Source organism: Geotrypetes seraphini, chromosome 11 (genome assembly GCF_902459505.1).
Source record: "Geotrypetes seraphini chromosome 11, aGeoSer1.1, whole genome shotgun sequence".
In the NCBI taxonomy this organism is placed as follows: domain Eukaryota; kingdom Metazoa; phylum Chordata; class Amphibia; order Gymnophiona; family Dermophiidae; genus Geotrypetes; species Geotrypetes seraphini.
The window spans coordinates 53,770,999-53,794,948 of NC_047094.1; the positions used below are offsets into that span (position 1 = coordinate 53,770,999).

The following is a 23,950-nucleotide window of genomic DNA, read 5'->3' on the forward strand; positions in this document are numbered from 1 at the left end:
ATTCAAAGATACTGAAACAAGCTTATACTAGGGCAAAGTTTAACCATTATGAACAGCTTTTATCATTAGACATACAACAATAGACAGATGACAAGAGTAACATTTGTGACCTAATACAACAATGCAAGTCCAACTATCGTAAATAGAATTATTAAAAGATACTAGGGAATTGTGAGAACACATGAGATATTTAAAGATAACTCCTAGCAAACTGCTTATTTTGGGGGTAAAAATTTAATAGATATTTTATGGCCTTTTGACATAGTCTGTTAAATCAGCACAGACATTTGGTCTTGTTGCTCATTACAAATGTGGTAATTGCAGCAATTGTAATATTACATTGCAGACTGCCATTTCATTGATGGTAAGACTTATCAAAACACTTTAGCAGTTGCAATAGTAAATATGCTGTTTATCTGACATTTGTTCTTGTAAAAAATTCTACGTGGGAAAGACTACCAGATGATTCAGAATTAGGTTAAATGAACATCGTGTAACTGAAGCCTCATTAGTATTCCATTGCATTAATAATCATCATTCTTTTGATCAGTTGCAATGTTTGATTACTGATATTGTGATAGTTGATCGGCATGGAGGATATCGTGTGAGAAAATTACTTCAAAGAGGACAGCAGTGGATTCATCATCTTAATACGCTTGAACCTTATGGACTTAATACGAAGGATCTTTAAAAAGTTTCAACACTTTTATTTTTTAAACACTATGAGGCTCATAATCGAAACAGAAAAACGTCTAAAAACCGGCCTAAATTGGCACTTGGACGATCAGTAACAAATGTCGTCCAAGTGCCGATAAATGAACCAGGTTTTAGATGTATTTAAAAACGACTTAGGCCTTCACAGTGCTACTGAACGACCAGAGCTAAAAGGGGCGTTTCAGGAGGAGTGGCGAGGGCGGGATTTTGGTGGGAGTGGGATGTCCTAGACTTAGTCGTACTGCATGTATAACCAAAATTTTTACAACACTGCCAAGACGGAACTTGGACATTGTGACTTAGGCCATCTAAAACCAGGTCTAAGTCCACAGAAGGTATCCAAAGTGACCAGATAAGCACTGCAGACACAAAGTACAGACCCCCACACACTACCCTAGTGATCACTGCCCCCCCCCCTAAAAATTGTAATAACAACTTTACATATCTGCCTCCAGAACATCAGCACCTGGCAGCCTGGCATAGGAAAGCCTAGTAGAGCTGCACAGAGGTGGCTTACATGATCTTGGGGGTGGGTTAGTGAACCATGGAGAGGAGGACCCAGGCCCATAAGCCACTCTAATCACTATTCATGGTGAAAAATGTGCACCCCCCAAAAAAAATCCCAAACCCTTTTGTACTGCCATATAAGTGATTCTGCAGCCATAAGGGCTATTGGGGTGGTAGATAGGTGGGTCTAGTAGATTCTGGGGGTGTTTTGGGGGGCTCACCATGACCTATAAGGGAGCTGTAGTGAAATGTTTATGTGGGATCCTTTTTGTGAAGTTCACACTACTCTGGTGTCATGTCTGGGTGTCCAGTCCATCACTTTTCTGGCCCCTCCCACACCCAAAAGGTTTTTTTCTAGGTGTTTGTGACTTGGACTGATGGTGGTAATTTTATTGTGCAGAATATAAGGGGGGGGCATAACTAATATGGCCCCCATAACCAATATGTATTAGATACACTTTTAGTTAGGACTCTGAAAGACACTAATATTAAAGCTGAATAATAAAAATCCTTCACACACAGCAAAGTATAAACAACAGAATTCGCAGAGTACATATTTTTCCTTCATAGAACAAAATATTTTGGTTTAATGTCTGGAACAAGATGGAGCCATAACATAACAGGCCATGCAAATGAGCTAAAAGTCACACTAACACATTTGTTTATAAAAATATATTTTTCTTCCAGGAGTTGTTTAGATGATTTATACATCTGTTTATAGAAACATATTTGCAATAGAGAGCAAGGGTTAGCGTGACCTCAGTCCACTTCCTTCTATGACTGACGGAGGTGACAAATAGCATGTGATGAGTTAAGTCATTGTTGCTAAGGAACAAAGTAACCAATAGAATATTGCAATTTTTAGATGGATTGTAATTGGTCGATGCACCAACTAAATTAATGATGTCAATAAAATGGCCAGTCACCTGTATTGGATTAGTCTTTCTGACATCCCATTATTTTGGGGATGCAAAAACGCTTCTCAAAGCTTTGACTATTACCTACATTTTTGTGTGGATTTCTTTCTCTGATCTCCCCAGAAATAGAATAACTGAGGAATATATGGAAGTTTAGGAGGCAGGTAGTTTGTCCATATGGTTATTTCAACCAAACAGTACAAATTTTTGGACAAAAATGAGGTATAAAGATGGACTTAGCGGTCTGGGCGATCAGATGGCTGGATGTACAGTTGGACGATTTTCGAAAAAAAAAAAAAAAAATTATGCTGGACGTATTTTTCGAAAATGGACCTTTTCCCGTGTCTGACTTTGGGCGACTTGTGACTTAGGCCCAAAACGGACTTAGATGTTTCTTTTGATTATGCCCCTCTATTTATTAAATATTTCAAAAGAAAATTACATCACTTTTCCACATAATCACCTTGTTTTGAGATACATTTTTTTCAGCATCCTACTCTTACCATTTCTCCTACCCCAACCATGTCCTGCAAAAATATGAAAGGGTGGAAACTTTTTGAAGAACCCTCATATTTTTATTGAATGAAAAGCATATTTTTATAATGTGTGGTGCCATGTGCTTTTTTTTCCCCAATGGCTCCTTTGGATCATATGCGTTACGATTCTGTTGTTAATTGGCTGCTTGTCTGATGGCATTTTTATGAAATACCGACACCATCTTTGCTATTTTTAAGGTGTCTCTTTGCAAGATTGAAGTGATCTCTGCCGATGCATTTATGATTCAAATAGTCATTTCTCTGCACTAAAAGTGAGTATTTTTAAAATGATTTTTGATGTAAGTAATTCTTTCTTATCATTAGCACTGAGGTGGTTACTTTTGTTTGCAGCAAATATTGGGTCCACTTGCTCTGAACTACTGCAGCCATTGTGTGAGTAGTATATTTCCTTTTATGTTCTTAACCTTTTGGAAATGAGGTTTAGTATGCAATATATATATATATTTCATGTGCTTTGCTTGAGTAATGCATTATTAAATATCTTTTTCTATTATTATCAAATAGGAGTCCTCTGTAGCCCAAAAATATAAGTTTAGTATGCAATATATACATATTTTTCATGTGCTTTGCTTAAGTAATGCATTATTAAACATATTTTGAGCTTAATATCAACCTGGAATCCTCTGTACCCTAAAAATAAAAGCCCCATTCACCTATAAATGGATGCCTATGGCATGCCTAAGTCACGTCCACCTAACCCGCGTCTACCTAGCACCCAGCTCACACTCAAAAATAGGCTTGGTTTTGCAACACCTACATTTTAGGTGTTAGGTAGATGCGTTTGGGCATTGAGTAGCATGCAATTCTCTAAATGGACGTCCAAATTGAAGCCACTCTCACACCACACCTACACCACGCTACACCCACGCCTATTTTTTTAGGCACAGCTTTTTCCGATGGGCGTTCATGAATTTCTGCATTCCCCCATTGCCTCAGGTACATTAGATATATTGTGAGCCACTGGGACAGACAGGAAAACTTGCTTGAGTACCTGAATAAATTCATGTAAACCATTCTGAGCTCCCCTGGGAGAAGGGTATAGAAAATTAAATAAATAAATAAAACATTACAAACAGAATATAAAAGCCAATCACAAGCATTACCAAAGATTGCAGCAAAGAACATACTCAATAAAAACAAGCACACATCAACAAAACACCCAGCATACAATTCACACATTCTCAGACCTTACTCCAAAAAAGCATTCATACAGTAAAGTCTTCACCCCTTTTCTAAAATGTAAAAGTACATTCGAGTGACGCAAAAATAACAGAAGAGCATTCCAAAGCACTGGACCCTGGACTGACAGCATTGACTTCCGCTTACTGAACAGGTGCACCACAGCCAATGATGGAACTTCCAAACAAATTTTATAAGAGGAACACAGCTCACGTAATGGATGATACCACTGTAACAAAGCATAGACGCTCGCTCAATGGACAATTAAACTGAAGCACTTTAAAGATCAAACAGAGAACTTTAAACTCCACCCGCATTTCAATTGGCAACCAATGAAGTTCGGAGTAATGTGGTTGTACTTCAAGGCATGTACAATAAGACACGCTGCAGCATTTTGAGCTAGCTGCAATGCCCACAAAACATATTTGAGCAAACCCAAATGAATAATCAACGACCTAACAACAGAATTAAAATTATCCCCTGAAAGATAGTCACGTAACCTCAGTACCAGCAACTTTAAAACCACACCAGAAATTACCTTCTTAATCTGGGCCTTAAAAGACAAAGCAGAATCAAAAACAACTCCCAGATACTTATACTTCCCCCTTATTGGAGCCACCTCATTTGCAAGAACAAGTTCTGCTGGACAAAACACTACTTTCTTATCACGACCAATAAATAACACTTCCGTCTTTGCAACATTTAATTTTAGATGATTTTGTGACATCCAATTCTGGATGACACCAAAACAATCATGAAAAAATAACAACGCATTGTCAAATTAGTTTTTTACAGGAATGAAAAATTGGGTGTTGTCAGCAGAGATGAAACGTCACACCCAACGAACGTAACACTTTGCACAATGGGAACATATATAGATTATTTGTAGAATCACGTCCAGTGTTTAGACATCTAAGTTCCAATTAATGCTTGTTAAACTCATTAATTGGATTTATTATCCACTTTATTTGGACGCCTAAGTCAATAGACATCCACATTGTAGACGCCTAAAGTTAGATGTCCTTTATAAAATTTGGCCCAGGATGTGCTGGGCTAGATGGACCATTAGTCTGACCCAGTATGGCTATTCTTATGTTCATCTCAAATGCTATACAGGGCTGCAAGGTGGGCCTGAAACAAAAGTGGAGAGGCCCAGGCTCACCTGTAGCTAGCCGCATGCATTACACAATCATACTGTTTCCTTCCCTCCGTTATCTTTTTGCAATCATACTGTTTCCTCGCCTCCTTTATCATTTTGCAGGTTGTGTGCCGTCCCTACTCCTTCCATATGACCTCTTCTGCAGCTGACACTCAAAATTTACAGCATTTTTCTCGGCCACATCCATCTCAACATCTTCCTCTAGGACATAATAACCTCTTCTTGGCTTCTAGCCTAAGAGGCATGCCACATCTCCAGGCCCTTAGCCTTCAGCAAGTAATGGAAGGAAATGTTGCATTTCAGAGACAAAGCTATGCACTTGCCAAGGGGGAGTATTTCAGCCCAACACAATTTGGAGTAGGCTACACTCTAGTACTCCTTTAAACTTTTCTGCTTCCTAACTGTATAATGCTAGATAGTAGCACTCCATGACTTTGACAAGAGAAATATTTCTCAGTACAAGAAGAAGGATGTATAGAGCTGACAGCTGTGGCGTGTTTGCCTGCTGGAGGGTGAAGCTGCCTGCCTGCTACAGAGCACAGGCTCTTTGATTAGTCTGATGTGCTGACTCGCAGGGCCACTTGGGCTGGAGAGATATGCAAATCTAGCATAACATCCATTTCTGTAAATGGGATTTTTAGGTATAGTTTGAGAAATCATTTCCAGCTGGTGAAGCATAAGAAGCAGCACTAATACATTTCCGTATATCACCAGCAGCTGTACCAAGGACCACATACAGATATAGAGACATGTATTTGAACAAGTGGGTGTCTTTAAAGACTAGGTCTCTTAGAGTTCACATTTTATGCAAATCAGTTCAGTCACTGCAATCATGGGTTATCAGTCTGCCTTTCTTCCTTCAAAGTCAAGTGGTTTTGTTATATGGTTTCCTCCCTAGGGCCCCCTTCCCCAATATCCTGTGATAGGATGTATACTCCGTCATAAGGGCTTGCACCCACTGACCATGCCAACCTCAAACAGGTATTTCCACTTCACTCTGTCAAATGCTTTTTCTGCATCTATTGCAACACACACTGCCTGTTCATTTGTATGCTCAGTCCTATCAATCAGGTTAATTTCTCTTCTGATGTTGTCTACCCCTTACAAATCCTGTTAGGTCATGATCTATAAGTTTGGGTAAAAGGATATCTAAACGATTAGCTAAAATTTTGGCAAAGATTTTCATATCACGATTTAAAAGCACATCCAACTATAACAGGCACACTGAGTTGGGTCTTTCCCAGGTTTCAGAAGGACTACTACATTTGCTTTGTATATAGAAGCTGGAAGAGGACTGCCTGTTTGTATCTTGTTAAACAGCTCTGCCAATAAGCCCAATACCGAGATAGCTAAGATTTTATAATATTCCTCTGGGAACCCATCCTCTCCTGGATATCATTGCTGAGTGTGAAAACATAAAAGTTATAGGTTATAATACCAATAAATTTGCTCCATTAAGCAAAAATAATAGCATGTTATAAGAAAAATTGAGCTTTATATAATCAGTGGCTTTGAGGGATCCTAGGATGGACTTTAAAATTTATATATATATATATATATATATATATATATATATTCTGATCAAGCACAATCAAATTCATGGGAAAACTTAAATTTGCACATTTTTTCCAACTTTAGGTTTTTCTGGACAACCCTAGGGGGTACAGCAGGTGTATGTGTGTACCTGCTGCTATTGTGTGTATATGTGAAGTGTCTTTGCATGTACATTGAAATACACTGTCCAGGCACTGAGCAACTCCACCTCTGCCTCCTCCAGCCTGCCCTGCTGACCCTTCATTGTCCCCTGCCACCTTTTCCTCCTTCCTGGAAATCACTGAAAAGGAAACTATGCATCTTCTTTCCACAACCAGCATAAAACTGACATGTGCGTATACAGTTATCCCAGCTGGCATAGTTAAGACCTTCCTTCTGATATTTTGCTGCATTACCATAGGTGAGGTACTGCTGTACTGCTGTACTGATGTTAAAAAGCTTTGCAAACACTGAAGATCGCTCTGAGTTCCAACAAATTGATATGACACTGATGATCCATGTTGGACCAATGGTATTGAGTATGGAGACCGTTGAGGTGAGCCCCCTAAGTGTAGGTTGAGGAATCTGTCGTGAGGACATTCTGATGAGGTAGCGTCTGAAACAGTAAACCTCTGAAGAGATTGGAAGAGAGCATCCACCAGTGGAGAGACTGTCTCAACGAAGGAGTGACTGTAATGAGTCGAGAGAGTGGGTCGCAAGCCTGCGTCCACTGCGATGTCAGGTTCCACTGAGGAATTCTCAGGTGAAGTCTGGCAAAAGGAGTCATGTGAACTGTCGAGGCCATGTGACCTAGGAAGACCATCATGTGTCTCGCTGAGTGTGAAGAGCGGGAAGACACTTTGTGACAGAGCTGAAGAAGAGCATCCATACGTTGTTGAGGAAGGAATGCTTTGAGTTGGATAGTGTCCAGAGCAGCTCCGATGAACTGTAGATTCTGAGAGGGCTGAAGGTGGGATTTGGGAAAGTTGATTTTGAATCCCAAGCTTTATAGGAACCACGTAGTCCATTGGGTCGCTACAATAACCCTCTGAGAAGTTGAATCTTTGATGAGCCAGTCATCTAGGTAGGGAAACACCTGAAGATCATGGTTCCTTAGAGCTGCTGCTACCACCACTAGGCACTTGGTGAACACTCTGGGAGATGATGCCAGGCCAAAGGGTAGCACTCTGTATTGAAAATGCAGATTCCTCACCCGAAATCGGAGGTACTGACGGGAGGCCGGATGAATGGGAATGTGAGTGTAAGCCTCCTTGAGATCTAGAGAACATAACCAATCGGTCTGATCTGGAAGGGGATAGAGGGATGCCAGAGACAGCATACAAAATTTTTCTTTGACTAAAAATTTGTTGAGAGCCCTGAGATCCAAAATGGGTCACAGATCGCCCGACTTCTTCAGAACTAAGAAGTAACGGGAGTAAAAACCCCTGCTCTGCTGTTCCAAAGGAACTTCCTCGATGGCACAGAGATGAAGCAGAGCTTGAGCTTCCTGAACAAGGGCAGTCTGGGATGGATTGAAAGGATACTCTCTTGGAGGAAGCTCTGGTGGAACCTGAGTGAAATGAAGAGAGTAATCTTCCCTGATTATTGACAGCACCCAGAGGTCAGATGTAATGGTCTCCCATCGATGGTAAAAACGATGGGGACGACCTCCTATGGGGGGAAGGGAGGAGGGAGGCAGAACTATGGAGGTTATGCTCTGTTTGAGAGAGTAAAAAAGGCGGCACAGCCTTAGCTACAGCAGAAGGCTGAGGTTTCTGTTGTTTCTGCTGTTGTTGTTTCTTGGGGGCTTCTCGAGTGCAAAGAGCCGCCCTTGGAGGATAACGCCTCTGGAAGGATGGATGAGGTCGAGGAGTTTTTGCAGGAGCTGGCTTTGGCTTTGGTCTGACAATTGAAGTAAAAGATTTTTCATGCTCAGATAACTTCTTGGTGACAGCCTTTATGGATTCATCAAAGAGGTCTTTGCCCTCAAAAGGAATATTAGCCAGACAGTCCTGAAGATTAGGGTCCATATCAATGATGTAAAGCCAGGCTAGGCGATGCATCGATACTGAGAAAACAGTGACCCTGGTAGAAAGTTCAAAGGCATCATAAGATGACTGGAGAAGATGTAACCTGAGTTGCGCCAAGGTAGAAAGTGACTTGTTAAAACTAAATGTCTATGTTGATCCAGATTTTTTGTAAAACCTGGAAGGATATTGATCAGGAACTTAAAATAAGTAGTGAAGATAAAATTATAGTTGAGGACTCTGGAAGCCATCATGGAATTCTGATAAAGGCGACGGCCAAATTTATCCATGGTCTTACCCTCTCTTCCAGGAGGTACTGTGGCATAAACTCTGGAAGGATGGGGCCTCTTCAATGAAGATTCCACAAGGAGGGATTGGTGAGATAGTTGTGAATTCTCAAAACTCTTGCAATGTAGAGTTCTATACCTCAATTCCAATTTGCCTGGAACAGCAGGTATAGCATAAGGAGTCTCCAGATTTCGTTTGAAAGTTTGAGACAGAAGCCTGTTAAGAGGAAGCTTGAGTGACTCTGCAGGAGGTTTAGGTAAATGCATTTCTTCTAAATATCCTTAGAGTATTTAGAACCAACGTCCAATTTATGATCCAGGTCATTAGCCATTTGACGAAAGAAGGAGGAAAAGGACAATTAATCTGCCACAGCATGGACTCGAAAAGGACTCGATGACCTCAAGGCGAAGCCTCTCTGGAGTATTGGTAACCCAAGGAATAGACAGACTTGGAGGAGGCACTGGAAGCAATTGAGTCCTCGGGGTCTGCAATTGATGATCTCGATCAAGGAATTGGAGGCCTCGAAGAGCTGGATGGCCTGGACTGAGGCCTGTACGAGGAAGGCTTTTCTCTGGAAGAAGACCTTTGCCTCGATGAATGCCATGATGAGGGCCTCGGTCGACGATGAGAGTGCTGCCTGGAAGTAGGTCTTGGGTAAGATCGAGGAGACTTTGCCCTATGTCTGGAAACGGGCAGTGCCGCTGGTGAATGAATAGGGCTAGAAGCTGTAGATAGAAACCCCATAGACTCAGTGGTTTGGATCGGCAAGACGGTAAACACCCAGGGGTAACAGAGGAAAACACTGCAACGCCCTCGACCGGGACCGCACAAAATACTTCACTGGGCTGCATGCAGCCCTCAGGCCGCAGGTTGGACACCCCTGCTTTAAAAGACTTTTCCTTCCTAAAGGCATACACTTGATAGAATATAGCATGCCTGATGTACAGATTGCTTTTTCAAGAAATCTGAATAGAAACTACCCAACAGTTAGTGTGAAATTTAGTCACTTAAATATAAACCACTATTTCTTGTATTCTTCTCAAATCTCTATTTTTGTGAAGCTATACAATGTCCGCTCACATACTGCAGCATCATATACACTGCCAAGAGACTATTTCTGTAAATCCTATTCAATTTCTTTATGTATTTTTTCATCTGTATATATTTTTTTCATATTTAGTTAGCTAGTTTTCATATTTAGTTAGCTCTCAAAATTCTTGATAAGTTTGTGTTGGAAAGGTTTTTGCTTGAATTGCTCTCTGTTTCTGAACAAAATTTTTTGAAAAGAATCCCCAGTCTTGCAAGCTGTAGTCAGATTGCCTTCATTATGCTGAGTAGATCATATGACATGATGCTTCAATAATAGATAGGTCACTAGTGTCTGTAATGATTTGATGAGTTTTAAGAAGCAATTGACTGAGAAGAGAGTTGGATTTTAAAGTTTTATATATATTTTTTTTCAGTTTCCCTCAACCCTGAAGAAAAATTCTGTTTGAAACATGCATGTTGGGAGAGGTGGCATTGATGAATTTTGAGAGCTAACCTCAAAGCTAAGTATCTAACTAAATATGAAAAAAATATATACACATGAAAAAATACATAAAGAAATTGAATAAGAAATGAAGAATAAGTGAAGAAATAGGAAGTCTACAAAGGAATATTAGTAACATTAGCATGAATTATGAAACTTAAAATGGATTTTAAAGTGGACTGACAAAGACAAGGGATAGCTGGGCATACTTTATGGTCCAGTTAGTATCTGAAGGTCCATATAAAAGAAAAGAAGAAACAAAAAGAAAAATGTGTATACATAAACCTATAGATTAAGTTTATGTCTGGAATAGGATTTACAGAAATAGTCTCTTTGCAGTGTATATGATGCCACAGTATGTGAGCGGACATTGTATAGCTTCACAAAAATAGAAATTTGAGAAGAATACAGGAAATAATTAGTGGTTTATATTTAAGTGTCAAAGAAATCTGGAAACATGTAAGCTATGGCCTTAATTTTATTTTTTTTTAAATTCTTTATTCATTTTCAAACTTACAATAAGTGTAACAATATGTCCAAACAAATTAACAATAAATATATCACTTAATAATCATCAATGGTATAAATGATATGCTCTTATCTCCCACCCTTCCCACCCTTTCCTATCATATAATCAATACCTTATACAATAAGTAACAATAAAATTACCCCCCTCCCCCACTCACAATTGAACTTGTAAATTTAAGGGAAAAAATGTCATCTCCGTGTATAAATGGCAACATTTCCATGTAGATGGCAAACACTTGTAAAACGCTATCCCAGAAAGCCACTAATTTCACATCAAGATTCACATAGCATGAAGAGATTTCACAGGGATGTGGCGGGACTGGGGTTTGGGCAAGGCAAAAATCTACACATGGGCCCTGATTCTATAAATGAATTGTCAATCATCCACTAGGCGCTGTTTCTAGAATCACGTCTAGCAGTGCCTAAATGCTCTTAGACAGTGGGAAGCATTGAAAGCTTAGGTACACTGCCCAAGTTAGGCACCCATCGGTGCCTGTCAAACTACAAGTTTCCAAGTTTCCAAGTTTATTAGAAAAATTTGATTAATCGCCTATCACATTTTCTAGGCGATGTACAATTTCATAAGAAATCATTTGGGGTGACAAATCTGACAAACAATATTCAAAATGAGTTAAAAATAATAATTACAGACATTGCTATACATAATTTCTACATATAATTTCAAGGCAAAGGAGAGATTATTAAAGGATTACAATCAATATTAATTTAATTTAATTACATTTAAGGAAAAAACAATAGGAGGGGTAACAAATAAAATTTCAAACTACACCTGTCAAACTACACCCAAAATCTACCCCAAATCCAGCCCTAACCACACTTACTTGTTGGTAGGTGCCTTGGAGCATATGCCTACCTTGAAGTGGTAGGTGCCTATCGAGTTAAGTACCTAGCAGCTAATTCATTTTTTAATCATTTTTACAAATTGGTTTTTAATGGTGCCCATTAAGTCAATTTTAAAAAAATTAAGTTACTAACCTACATTGGCTAGGCACATTGATCCAGGTGCCTAACCTCTGGCACCGTTTATAGAATCTGGGCTGTACTGCCTATTTCACATGTGTTTTACACCAGCTCAGAGCCACGCATAGACTTTTAAACAGTGATCATTTGGGCTAGAGCTTTACATAAGAGATGAAGTTAGTCACCATAATCCCCACTGTTTATTTTCACCTCCACAATGAGACCAAATTAAAATTATGGCCATACTACTTAATTTGCAATACATACATGTGTAGGTTTGTAAAATGGGGCAGATATAAAGTACATGGAAGCAGCACCACTTATATGTGGAAGTTCCAATAATAATAGTCAGTTTATATACCGCAAGGCTGTAAAGTTCTATGTGGTTTACACTCCCACATGGAAGCTACCGGGTTTGTGCTGTTCACTATTTCCATATACAGTGGTACCTTGGTTTACGAGCATAATTCGTTCCAGAAGCATGCTCGTAATCCAAAGTACTTGTATATCAAAGCAACTTTCCCCAAAGGCCATAATGGCAACACTGACAATTCGTTCCACAACCCAAAAGTGCCAAAGAACTGGGAGTAAGTGGCGAGTAAGAACTAGGAGTAAGTGGCCTAGGGGTGTGTACTTGTTGGGTGCCGGGTGCTGCAGTTTGTAGGTGACCAGCTGCATGCAACCATCCTTGTACAGATGCAGGCAGTGCTGCCTCAAGGGGATGCCTCTTCCATCTGCCAGCCGCTGGAGAACCTCTGAGCCCACACAGCGCAGCTTCAGGTGGATGCCTCTTCCGTCCACCGGCCAGCCTTCCACGCCGGTTACCTTCCGCACCATGTTGGAGAGCCTCTGAGCCCACACAGCTAATGTTGTCCCACCTGCACATTGCATATGATCACGCACAACGTCAGTCATCGACATTGTGCATCAATCATCGACGTGCGTGATCATACACAACATGCAGGTGGGCCAGCGCTCGGCTGCGTGGGCTCATAGGCTCTCCAACATGGTGCAGAAGGCACCCAGCGTGGAAGGCTGGCCGGCGGACGGAAGAGGCATCCCCCTGAAGCGGCATTGCCTGTAAGTACTCGTTTATCGGGGCGGCACTTGGTTTGCGAAGCAAAAGTTTGCTGAGTGTTTTGCTCGTCTTGCAAAACACTTGCAAACCGCGTTACTCGCAAACCGAGGTTTCACTGTATATATTTCCAAAATGGCTTCTTACACTATCTCCCAGATTCTATATATGGCGCCCAAATTTGGGCACAATCCAGAGATGCAAGCAACTTAATTGGCTGAGACATTGGTGAGCAATAATTGGATGCTAACAACCACGTATTGACATTAATTTGCACCAATTGGGATTTGTGCATGCACCTGACTGCATGCTATTCTATAACACTGGGGGCCCAAATCCTATAGCATGCAACTCAAAAGGGGGTGTAGCCATGAGAAGAGCATGGGCATGTCAAGCATTCTGAAACGTTGAAAGTCTTATTACAGAATAATGGATCAGCCTGCCCAACTTGGATGCCAGTATTTACACCAAGTCTGGCACCCCAAGTTAGGACATAGGAATTGACACTAAGCGCTATTCTTTACAGAATCGCATTTAGTGTCAATCTTTTTGAATGCTCATTTTAGAGCACAATATATAGAATCCAGTTCCAAAAATGTTCTTTTAGGTGTTTTAGAAAAACCTTTTCTGAAATACTGCTGAAATTAATCATGTCCTGATATAGATGACTTAGTTTCAATCTCTTCATTTTATGTCCTTCATCTATTTCAGGAGCTGGAACTGCAAGCTCTTTGCTGTATCATTCAATAATGTGTGTTATAACAGAATTATCCCATTCAAATTAATTTATATTCATTAAATACAAATTGTATGAACAAAATTATTTTAAATTAAAAACAATTTTAAAAAACATGGAAATTGTATTGTAGACTTTTCAGATTGTCAGAATTTTTATCTTCTACTGGAACATCACAAGAAGATAACTTCAAAATAATTGGACAATTCAAAGTTGACCAGACTAGATAAATAGATATTTTATTTCAACCAACCTACATATGCAAAATGAAAGTTCAATGTAGAGAGGATTAAATCAACAGAAGGAAGAAATTAAGGGAAGAAATGGGAAAATGAAGGTGAAAGGGCTGGAAGAGTCAACAGAGCAATAAAGAATGACATGTGGCTACAGGGACAGAAAGTGGAAGAGCCCTTAATTAAAATGAGAGAACAGAAGAAAAACATTAAGTTATTGAGATACTGCAGAAACTTTAAAAGTGAGTCTGCTGAAGCAAAGCCATAAATCAAGCAGGGGGGAGATGGAAAACCTTAACTCAAGGGAAAACAACGGGTGTAGTGGCCAGAGCAACCTTAACTCTTGGGAGATCAATGAGAGGAGGAGAAAACAGAAGGACCTTAACTATGGCATTATGGAGTACAAAGGCAATTCACTCATAGATACATATGCTCTGAGAAAGCAGAAATCATACCAAGGCAAAAGAATCTGAGGATGGAGAATTGTTACATAGAGGTGATAAGTGATCTGTGGACGGGGTATAATGAATGACAATGACATTCTCTAACACCGCACAAGAGAAAACCAGAAGCTAACATGTTAAAAATGGAAAGAGAAAAAAAGAGTTTATCACAAATATTCACAGCACGAAAACATTAACCACATCATCTGGTCCAAAGCATTCTTTGGTATATAAATGAATGTTTTATTGCTGGACTTGGCTTCAGGATAATTTGCATCCATGAATGAGCATCTAGGGAGTGTATTAAGGTATCACAGATGCAGCCCCTCCTGCTTGTAGAATGAGTGCAACACTGTTCAACAGATTGAACAGCAATTATGAATAAGTGGATCAAATCAATTCTACTGCTGACAGCAATTCATCAGAGTTTAGCTCCTGTCAACCGAGGAAGTAGAGACTCAATTTTTCTCTCTTTTAACCTTAAAGTTTGCTGGGAAGCTGCTGTCTATATCTATACAAACAGTCAGACATACTCATATAACATCATACCTTAATGATGATATGTTATAACTGAAAGACTTTTTAATGTTATTCTCTTTAAATATCTGTTCAGTACAATACGGTATGGAATAAACATCAAAGTCTAGATATTGTAGGCTTTGACAAGTCGGTCCCTTATTCAGCTTAACCAAAATCTGTAAAATAATTGGATTGCTAGTCAACATAAAAGTGGGGAAATACGGTCAGTTAGCGAGTAGTGGTGATATCTTTTTACTAGACTACATCAACAAACCTGTAACTAGCTAACATTAGTTTCTAAATACCTAAATACAGAGAATATGATCTGGAATATTCATTGTAATTCTGAAAATCAGGTTCGCTAGGGACCCTCAAAGATCAGTGTTTCCTGGAAAAGTAAGGATATCTGATGGAGATCCAAGATGGTGCAGTGGTGAGCAGATGCACAAGCTGTTGCTCCCTAGCTTTGGTGCGGAGCCTCTGGAGTCGAGAACCTGACCTGTTTGGGATGGGGGAAAAGGAGAGTGAATATCCGTGAGCCTCCCCCAGTGTCTTCTTCCACTCCTGCGATGAAGCAGGCAACGCTTGATAGCTTTCATGCCACAATGGGACAGAATCCCCCCTCTTTTCAGTTGAGACCACAATGGAAATTTCAGGCAGCAGTGTCAATGGGGCACTGGCACTCAATATCTGGATTTGTGCAGATATCTATCCCTTATCCGATTAAGTGCAATATCGAGCACCTAACTAGCCAAGGGCTGACTCCACCCCAGAGCGCCCACAAAATAGCCAGTTTTCTCTTAAATGCTAACCTCTATATAACATGCAGCAATAACCCCTAAATGACTTGCTTTTTTATTGCTGGTTCTTAAAGCATTCAATATGCCAAAGAAAAATTTTTTTTCTGGAGCTAGTAGGATGCAATGTGAAAAAAAACTATCAGGGTGCGAATTGAAGTTATTCGTAATCACACTGCTGACAAGTCAATAAAATGTGGATAATTTTTCTCTCTTTCTGCCACAGTTTTGGCCTCTGATTGTATCAATATGTACTTCAGAATCTCATCTTTATATATGTTGGATCAGACAGACGGTTGGTATTAACACTCCTACTAGCAAAGTTGTGGGGGTTTTGTTTTTTGTTTTTGTACTAATTTTTGAATCAATCATATAATTCCTAGCAGTCTATTTCATGGCTGCTGCCACATGCTGAGCAGATACTTTCCTGGGTGGCAACTCATAAGGTGAAACCTACCATTGTGAGCTATAAATTTCTCCTATTCTTTTCTATGTGCATTACTTGTACTATTCCACAAAAATTTCATCTGCTATTTAGACGTTCAGTTTCACACTCTTGCAAGGTCCTCCTGCAAATTCTCACAATCTGTATGGGATTTAATAACTCTGAAGAATCTTGTTGTCATCTGCAAATGTGATCTCTTCCCTTTTTATTCTCATTTCTGGATCATTTAAAAATGTGTTAAAAAGTACCAGTCCCAGTACAGAACCCTAGGGTGCTCCATCTTTCTCTACTGAGAAAATTGACCACTTGACCCTACTTTCTGTTTTCTCTCTTTTAGCCAACTTCCAATCCAAAATAGGATGGAGCTGATATTCAAAATGATTTAACTGGTCGGAAACAGCCACTGTCTGCTAATTTTCAGTGACACTTAACTGCTTATCGCCGCTAGAAATTAGTATTTATCACCTAAGTGAAAATAGATATTCTGGGTAGGGTTACCATATAGCTCCAGAAAAAGGAGGATGGATTGAGACATCCAGGTTTTACTTCCATTGAAAACAATGGAAGTAAAACCCGGATGTTTCAATCCATCCTCCTTTTTCTGAAGCCATATGGTAACCCTAATTCTGGAGCCATTCTGGGAGCGGAGTTGTCATTTGACTGGTTAGGTGCCAATACTCAGCATTTAACAAACCAGGATAACCACATAAATGGGACCACATAAAACACAGTACTATCTTTCAACGGCTTTTACAAAGCTGTGGTAGAGGTTCCTACTGCAGGCTGGTGAGGTAATGCTCCAACGCTCATAGAATTCCTACGAGCATCAGAACATTTACCTCACTGGGTCGCGGTAGAAACCTCTACAGTGGCTTTATAAAAAGGAACCCTTTATGCTGTAACCCATGGCTGGCCAACTACTGAATGCTGACTTATCTGGCTATGTGTTAGCTGACTTTGCAAAACCTGGACATGGACCAGTTATCCAGGAAAACACTGGCACTGGCTGAATACTGACCCCAACATTAACTCCTACTCTAAGGCTTTTAGAGATATGCACTGGCCCCTTTAAGATAGTTCCCTGCAGCATCAGGCTGCAGCTTAGTGGCCTGATGCTGCTGGGGAAGAAAATAGCACAGTTTCCTAAGGAACACCCATGGTAAAGTAAAATGTGATATTTTACTGCTACTTAACAACTACTCCCTCCCCCCCCCCAACACAAACACACATACTCTGTATTATGTAGCTCTGTTTGCTTGCATATTAATACCTTGGCATTTCAGCATTATTGTCTCTCTGGTCGATTCATTCATTTAACCCTGTAAAGCTTTTAGAATTTGGATAGAATACACTACTCCCTTGTCATTCGCGGGGGATACGGGCAGAGCTGGACCGCGAATGGTGAAAAACCGCGATTATCCGGCTCTGACCCACCCCCACCTCCCTGCCGCCTTCCCGGCCTTACCTGGTGGTCTAGAGGGCTTTCAGGGCAGGAGCGATCTTCCTACGCTCCTGCCCCTTGCGGATCGCCATGAGGAAATGGCTGTAGGGAGTTCCCGACGTAGTCTCAAGAGACTACGGGAACTCACAGCAGCTATTTCCTCATGGCGATCCGCATGGGGCAAGAGCGTAGGAAGATCGCTCCTGCCCCGAAAGCCTTCTAGATCACCAGGTAAGGCCGGGAAGGTGACAGGGAGGAAAAAAATATGGGTTGTTTTAAAATTAAGACTGCTTTTTTTATTTTCCCCTCCCCAGAAAAAAATCGCTATTATATGAAATTGCAAATGGGGAGGGGGAAGTGTAGTTAAGCTCTGGAACACATTGCCAGAGGTTGTGGTAAGAGTGGATAGTGTAGCTCAGTGGTCTCAAACTCGCAGCCCAGGGCCCACATCCGCCTGGTACTATTTTGAGGCCCCCGATATGTTACCATTGTTCTGGAACGTTGCCCACCTCACTGCTGTAACCTCACGCAAGCACTTTCCTGCGTCTCTACACGATTGTGAGGTGGAGTGGAGAGGACAATTAAGGAAAGATTTATAAACTATAACACATTTTACCTTACGCAAAGTTGTCATTTCTTTAATAAGACATTAACTATTTTTTCTGCGGTACCTACAAATCCAAAATGTGGCCCTGCAAAGGGTTTGAGTTTGAGACCACTGGTGTAGATGGTTACAGTTTCCTGGAGTAAAAGTCCATAGTCTGTTATTGAGAAAAGCATGGGGGAAGCCACTGCTTGCTCTGGATCAGTAGCATAGAATGTTGCTATTCTTTGGGTTTTGGCCAGGTACTGGCGATCTGGATTGGCCACTGTGAAAACGGGCCACTGGGCTTGATGGACCGTTGGTCTGACCCAGAAAGGCTATTCCTAAATTCTTATGAATGCACTCCATTACTTCTAAATAATGTTCATTTTAAATTGCAGGGTGTGCGAACTCAAATTCTCAGACTCCATTCAGAGGATATTTTTGGCTGCTAACATTTGTATGTTGAAGCATAAGGCAGCTTTACCGTCTATTAGCTCTGTTAAATTATTTTACATTTAAGCTTTTCCTTGTACATATCATAAGATTTCCTAAGCTTTGTCTCTTGTTGCCTTTTCTTTGGTTTCTTCCTTTTCCTTTCCTTTTCCTTGTCAGTTTAATTTTCTTCTGTATTTTCTACTTTCCATGTCCCTTTCATTTCTCTACAGTGAGATATTTTCTTTCAGCAGCCTCAGCACTCCTCTCACCTTGCTATTCAACTTCCTATCCTTGGCTCTCTCCTCGCAGTCCTTCCAGCTGCCCCTTCCTTTCTTGCAGTTTCCTGCCATTTTGCCCGCTGTCTCTGTTCTCACACATTCCTTGCTTTGGCATTCCCATTTCTATCCATATAATTACGGGCATTCACAGTCAGTCATGTGCCAGAAATTAAGCACTGCACCAAGGCAGAAGAACAGTTTCAAAGAAAAACATGTTTTAGTCGATGTCTTTACTCATAAAATCTTGATTTTAGGTATTCAGAAGCTGATTTCACAAAAAGGCTTTTTTTCCTTCTACTGTAGTTTACCTACTTTAGGGTATATGTAATATACCCTAAATATTTCTGGAAGACTTCCTATTGTTCTAGAGGGCACTGCTGCCAGATGGGCTTGTTTAGATGTCAATGCACATAACAAGTATAGAAACATCAGTCTTTAGCATTTTTTGCAGACCATTTCCTTCTTTATTGGTAGCTGTACTGCCTATCTATTGCCATGCCATCACCTTCTCTCTCATATTATTGCATCAAAAAGCCCAAGTTAGCCTAAGAGCTCCAGAGAAACTGGGTCAGATTCAGTAAATGGCACTCAAATATCAGCACCCCAAAAAAACCATCAGAGCTCAGCACTATTTTATAAAGGATACTCTGGGCTCCATGCCCTTTATAGAATAGTGCATAGCACCAATTTCCATGCCCAACTGGGTGCTAAGACTTATGCCTGTTGAAACCTAGTGTAAATCCTGGTGTGTAAACTGGGTGTGTATCATTGGTATTCTATAACATTGAACCTATATTTCAGAATCCCCCTGACCCGTCCATGCCCCTCCCCTGGCCAAAACCCCTTTTGGGTTGCCTGCTATGGGATTTAGGCATCGTGTTATAGAACAGCATGCAGGCAGATGTGTGCAAAAATCCCTAATCATTGCAAATTAATATCAAGATTGTTAACATCCAATTATGTTTTTAACTATTTTTCTCCGCTTTTACAAAACTGTGCACCCTCTGCACTGCTCTGGCGCTCATAGGAACTCTAAGACTATAGGAGCAGCGTAGAGCATTCAGCGTGCGGTTTTGTAAAAGGGGGGTATTATTTCAGTAACAATATCACAAGTATACACGTGTTAAACAGAAAATGAAAAAATGAATATAAAAAAGGAAAAATATTAACTCTTCATTAGTTCATATCTGTGAGGAGGAGCAAAGATAAGATAAAGAGATCAAATTAAGAAAATAAATATTCATCCAAAAAGGCTTTATGTGAAATTAATCCCCACATGCATATTCATTATCAACTTTTAACACAAATCAAATATTCCCACTGGAGATCTTCTTCAAGTTGTTCCAGGGAAAAGAAAACATTTAATCATTTTGACCATATTTCACTAAAGTTAAAGCAGCTTCACTGGTTACCAGTGATTTTTCATATTCAATTTAAAATTCTTATACAAATTTATCAGTGCTTGTTAATGTCAGCCCCTGCATGCCTACAGACTTTGATTCAGCTGCATGAACCTGTGCATAATTTGAGATATGTGGCAACTAGACAGGTGACAGTACCAGATTTGTGCAGAATGTGTTATGCAGATACTATATCTCATGCCTTTTCTATTGCAGGAACATCCTCTGATGAACTGGCACCGGGAACTGACCCCGTGGTAGCAAAAAACAGCAGGGGGGATATCCATTTTTTCATGCTACGCCACATCCCCACAAGAAAAAAATTGGAAGGAATCCTCCCTCCCTCCTACCAACAAAGGCCCTCTCCCGTGCCAGGTGACACGCCCCTCCCCCCCGAACCATCCCCTACCCTCCCACTCCTGCCCACTCTCTCCTGCCATTGGATGCTCCCCCAAACCACTCCCCCAGTACCTTTTTGTCTGAAGAGAGGAGGGAGGCTTGTTCTCACCAGCTCCGAGGTCCGCTGATCCAAAATGGCAGGTCTTCCCCTCATCGGTGCATCATCTGATGCACGGGGAGGGGCCTAAGGCCCTGATTGGCTCAAACTCCTAAGGCCCTTCCCAAGGGGAGGGGCCTTAGGCATATGAGCCAATCAGAGCCTTAGACTCCTCCCTCTGTATCTTGGGGGGGGTTCTTTTCTTTTTAATGAGACAGATATTGTGCGTGTGTAACATACCCACATCTGTCCATTAAGAAAAAAAGGTTTCCTGCCCAAAACAGGTGAGTGACAGGAGGTTTTCCCTGCCTCTCAACTGTTCGGGCTTCTCCTGTTGCTCTGTGAATGTGTGAGAGTCGCTCTCACAGGGATTAATCAGATGGGAGAGACATGGATTACAACAAACCTCCACACAAATCATTTGCATGCAAATTTTTTGGGCATCAATAGCTCTTTTAGAATTAGCCAAAAATCAGATTGGAGTGGACCCATGCAGGCTTACTGATCCTGTTTAGTACATCTAGCTCTGAGCCTGTAGCTCTGGATAATAAATGCATCCCTTTAACTCCTTACCTCAATGCATACTATTTCCCCAGGGCTACAGATACGCTAGCAAAAAGGATGCCCCCTAAGCTTCTAGTTTCTTGTCTCATAGCCAAAAATGCTTTCCTTCTCTCGAGTATTTTTAGTCACGTCTGAATATATCCAAATGTTTTAAAATAAATATTGAGCATTCCAGAAGTATAGTTCAACACTACAATTAAATACTGTTCCAAAACAAAAGAATCCAATAAAGTGGCCCTTTCAAACACTTCCAATAAAGATTTTGGCCCCCCTGGTGTCTCACTAGTTAAAACTTTTTATCAGGAACAGGTATATAATAAATGATATTTAAAGGGGAAATAGCTTCAGAGGAAATTTAAAAAATTCATAACAGCATAAGAACAATCATACTAGGTCAGATCAATGGTCCATCTAGCCCAGTCTCCTGTTTCCAACAGTGGCCAATCCAGGTCACAGTACCTGGCAGAAACCCAAACAGTAGCAACATTCCATGCTACCAATCTAGGGCAAGCAGCGGCTTCCCCATGTCTGTCTCAATAGCAGACTATGGACTTATCCCTTTATTTGGCATTGTTGCTCAGAAACAACATGTGTTTCTATGACTTATGGGTGACATGAGTTTTAACAATATGTTGTATACTTTGTAGGAGGCATCTTTGAAACAGCCATTGGGCAAAACATGTCAGATGAAGATAGTGCCCAACCGGCATAACAAAGCAGAGCACACAAATAAGTGCTTTTTAAGCATATTTAAAAATAGAAACTTTTGATATTGCTTAGTATTTAAACAAAATGCATAAATAAAGCGTATAAACAAAGTGCATGAATAAAGCACATAAGTAAAGTGCACAAAATTGGATCAATGAAGAGTGCTAAGTAATGATTAAAACTACAAAATCATTGCCTAAGCTGTGCACCCCCGACGTCATCCACCGGACTCCGGAGCTCTTCTTTAAAAGAGGAGGGGCCAACGGAGCTCAGTTAAACAGGCTTGGGCAGGCAAGCAGGAGAGAAAAGCAGAGAGAACAGGAGGGGAAGAAGGAGCAAGAGCAAGAGGCATCGGCGAGAGGTAGCTCCACCCACCCCTGGAATTATCCACTAGAGCTCCTCCTTAAAAGGGGAGAGGCCAACGGAGCTCAGTTAAACAGGCTTGGGCAGGCAAGCAGGAGGCAGGAAAGCAGAAGTAGAGAAAATCAGAGAAGAGAACAGGAGAGGGGAAGAAGAAGGAGAAAGAGAAGGCAGAAGAGAGCAAGGGGCATCAGCGAGAAGTAGCTCCGCCCACCCCCATCATCCACCGGAGCTCCTCCTTAAAAGAGGAGGGGGCCAACGGCACTCAGCCATTCGGCATATGTCGAAGGTGAGCATTAAAGGCGCTCACCTTAACGAGAGCGCCTTTGCGAAGGGTCTTAAAAAGGACGAGCAAAGAAGAAACACTAAGGAGGGACACCTACACAGGCAAGTACCACAAGGGCAACAGGACAGACAAGCAGCAGATAAACAAACACAGTAGTAGCAGAGGGAAATCACAGCAGACACAGAGGACACACACAAGCAACAGGGGTAGCAGATTTAAAATCAAGAAAAGGACTTCACAGTAACACCAAGGACACTACACAAATTCTTACACAAGGAGAAGCCACTTCAGATGACAGATCGGCAAGTGGACAGCAATGGATGCAGCAGACAGAAGCAGGATGTAGAGCTACCCAGTTTTCTATACCGTTTGTCATATGTATGACTACTTCCCCTCTGGGAGGTGGTCTTATGTATGCACTCGATGCGAGGAACTGGCATTATATGTAGTGGTCGCAGTATGATTCTGTCTCGTGCTACCAAATGGGTTCATTGATTACATTTTGTCCTCCACCGATCATATATTCCCTCGGAGGCCAATCTTTTTTGCCCAATGTTCATGTTTGGCTCTACTATCCCAAAGGCATAAATTCAACCATATCTACGAAACTAGAGCTGATGCGGTCTATCCAATGCAATTTTCTGAATCAGAGCCCAAAAAAACTGTAGGAACAGGTAAAAAAAAACAAGGCACCAAGAAAATATTTTTGTTGTTGTTGGCCTGTGTTATCATTCCCAAATCCAAAAAGTTCTAAAAACCAAAACAAGTCAGACTCCTGGAGGGCAGAATACTGGAAGTGCATCAGATACTGCATCGGAAGTGACACATCAGAGGAAATGCCTGGCAAGGACTGGCTACGAGCAGCCTGTTTTGAGGCTGCCTACTGCTGACTGCTGCGCTTTGGGTACGGAAGAGAAAGAGGGAGTGAGGGAGTTCGCGGCTCAGGACCGCCACCTGCTTCTGCCACTAATAGGTTTGAGGGAGGGAGGAGGGCTTTGCAATTAGACCACTGTCATGCTAGTGCTTTGGGTCAGGAGGGAGGTGCGATTCGCAGCTTAGGACTGCTGCCGCTGGTGCTTCGGGGGGGCATTTTTTCCCTCTAGTGATTTTTTTGCCAGTTGAGTGAGAGTCCCAGTTAACTGAGACCCTACTGTTTTATTTTTTGGCTCCATATATCAGGGCTCTAGACCCACCCTTGTTCACATTACCACAATTTCCATTAAGCTG

The 23,950-nt window shown here is 41.1% G+C and overlaps 1 protein-coding gene across 10 annotated transcripts in view; it reads right to left on the minus strand.

Moving 5' to 3' along the window:
* The window catches only part of LOC117369236 (ankyrin repeat and fibronectin type-III domain-containing protein 1-like), a 1,092,487-nt gene that overhangs the window by 840,541 nt on the left and 227,996 nt on the right, over positions 1 to 23,950 (minus strand). The window lies entirely within an intron of this gene.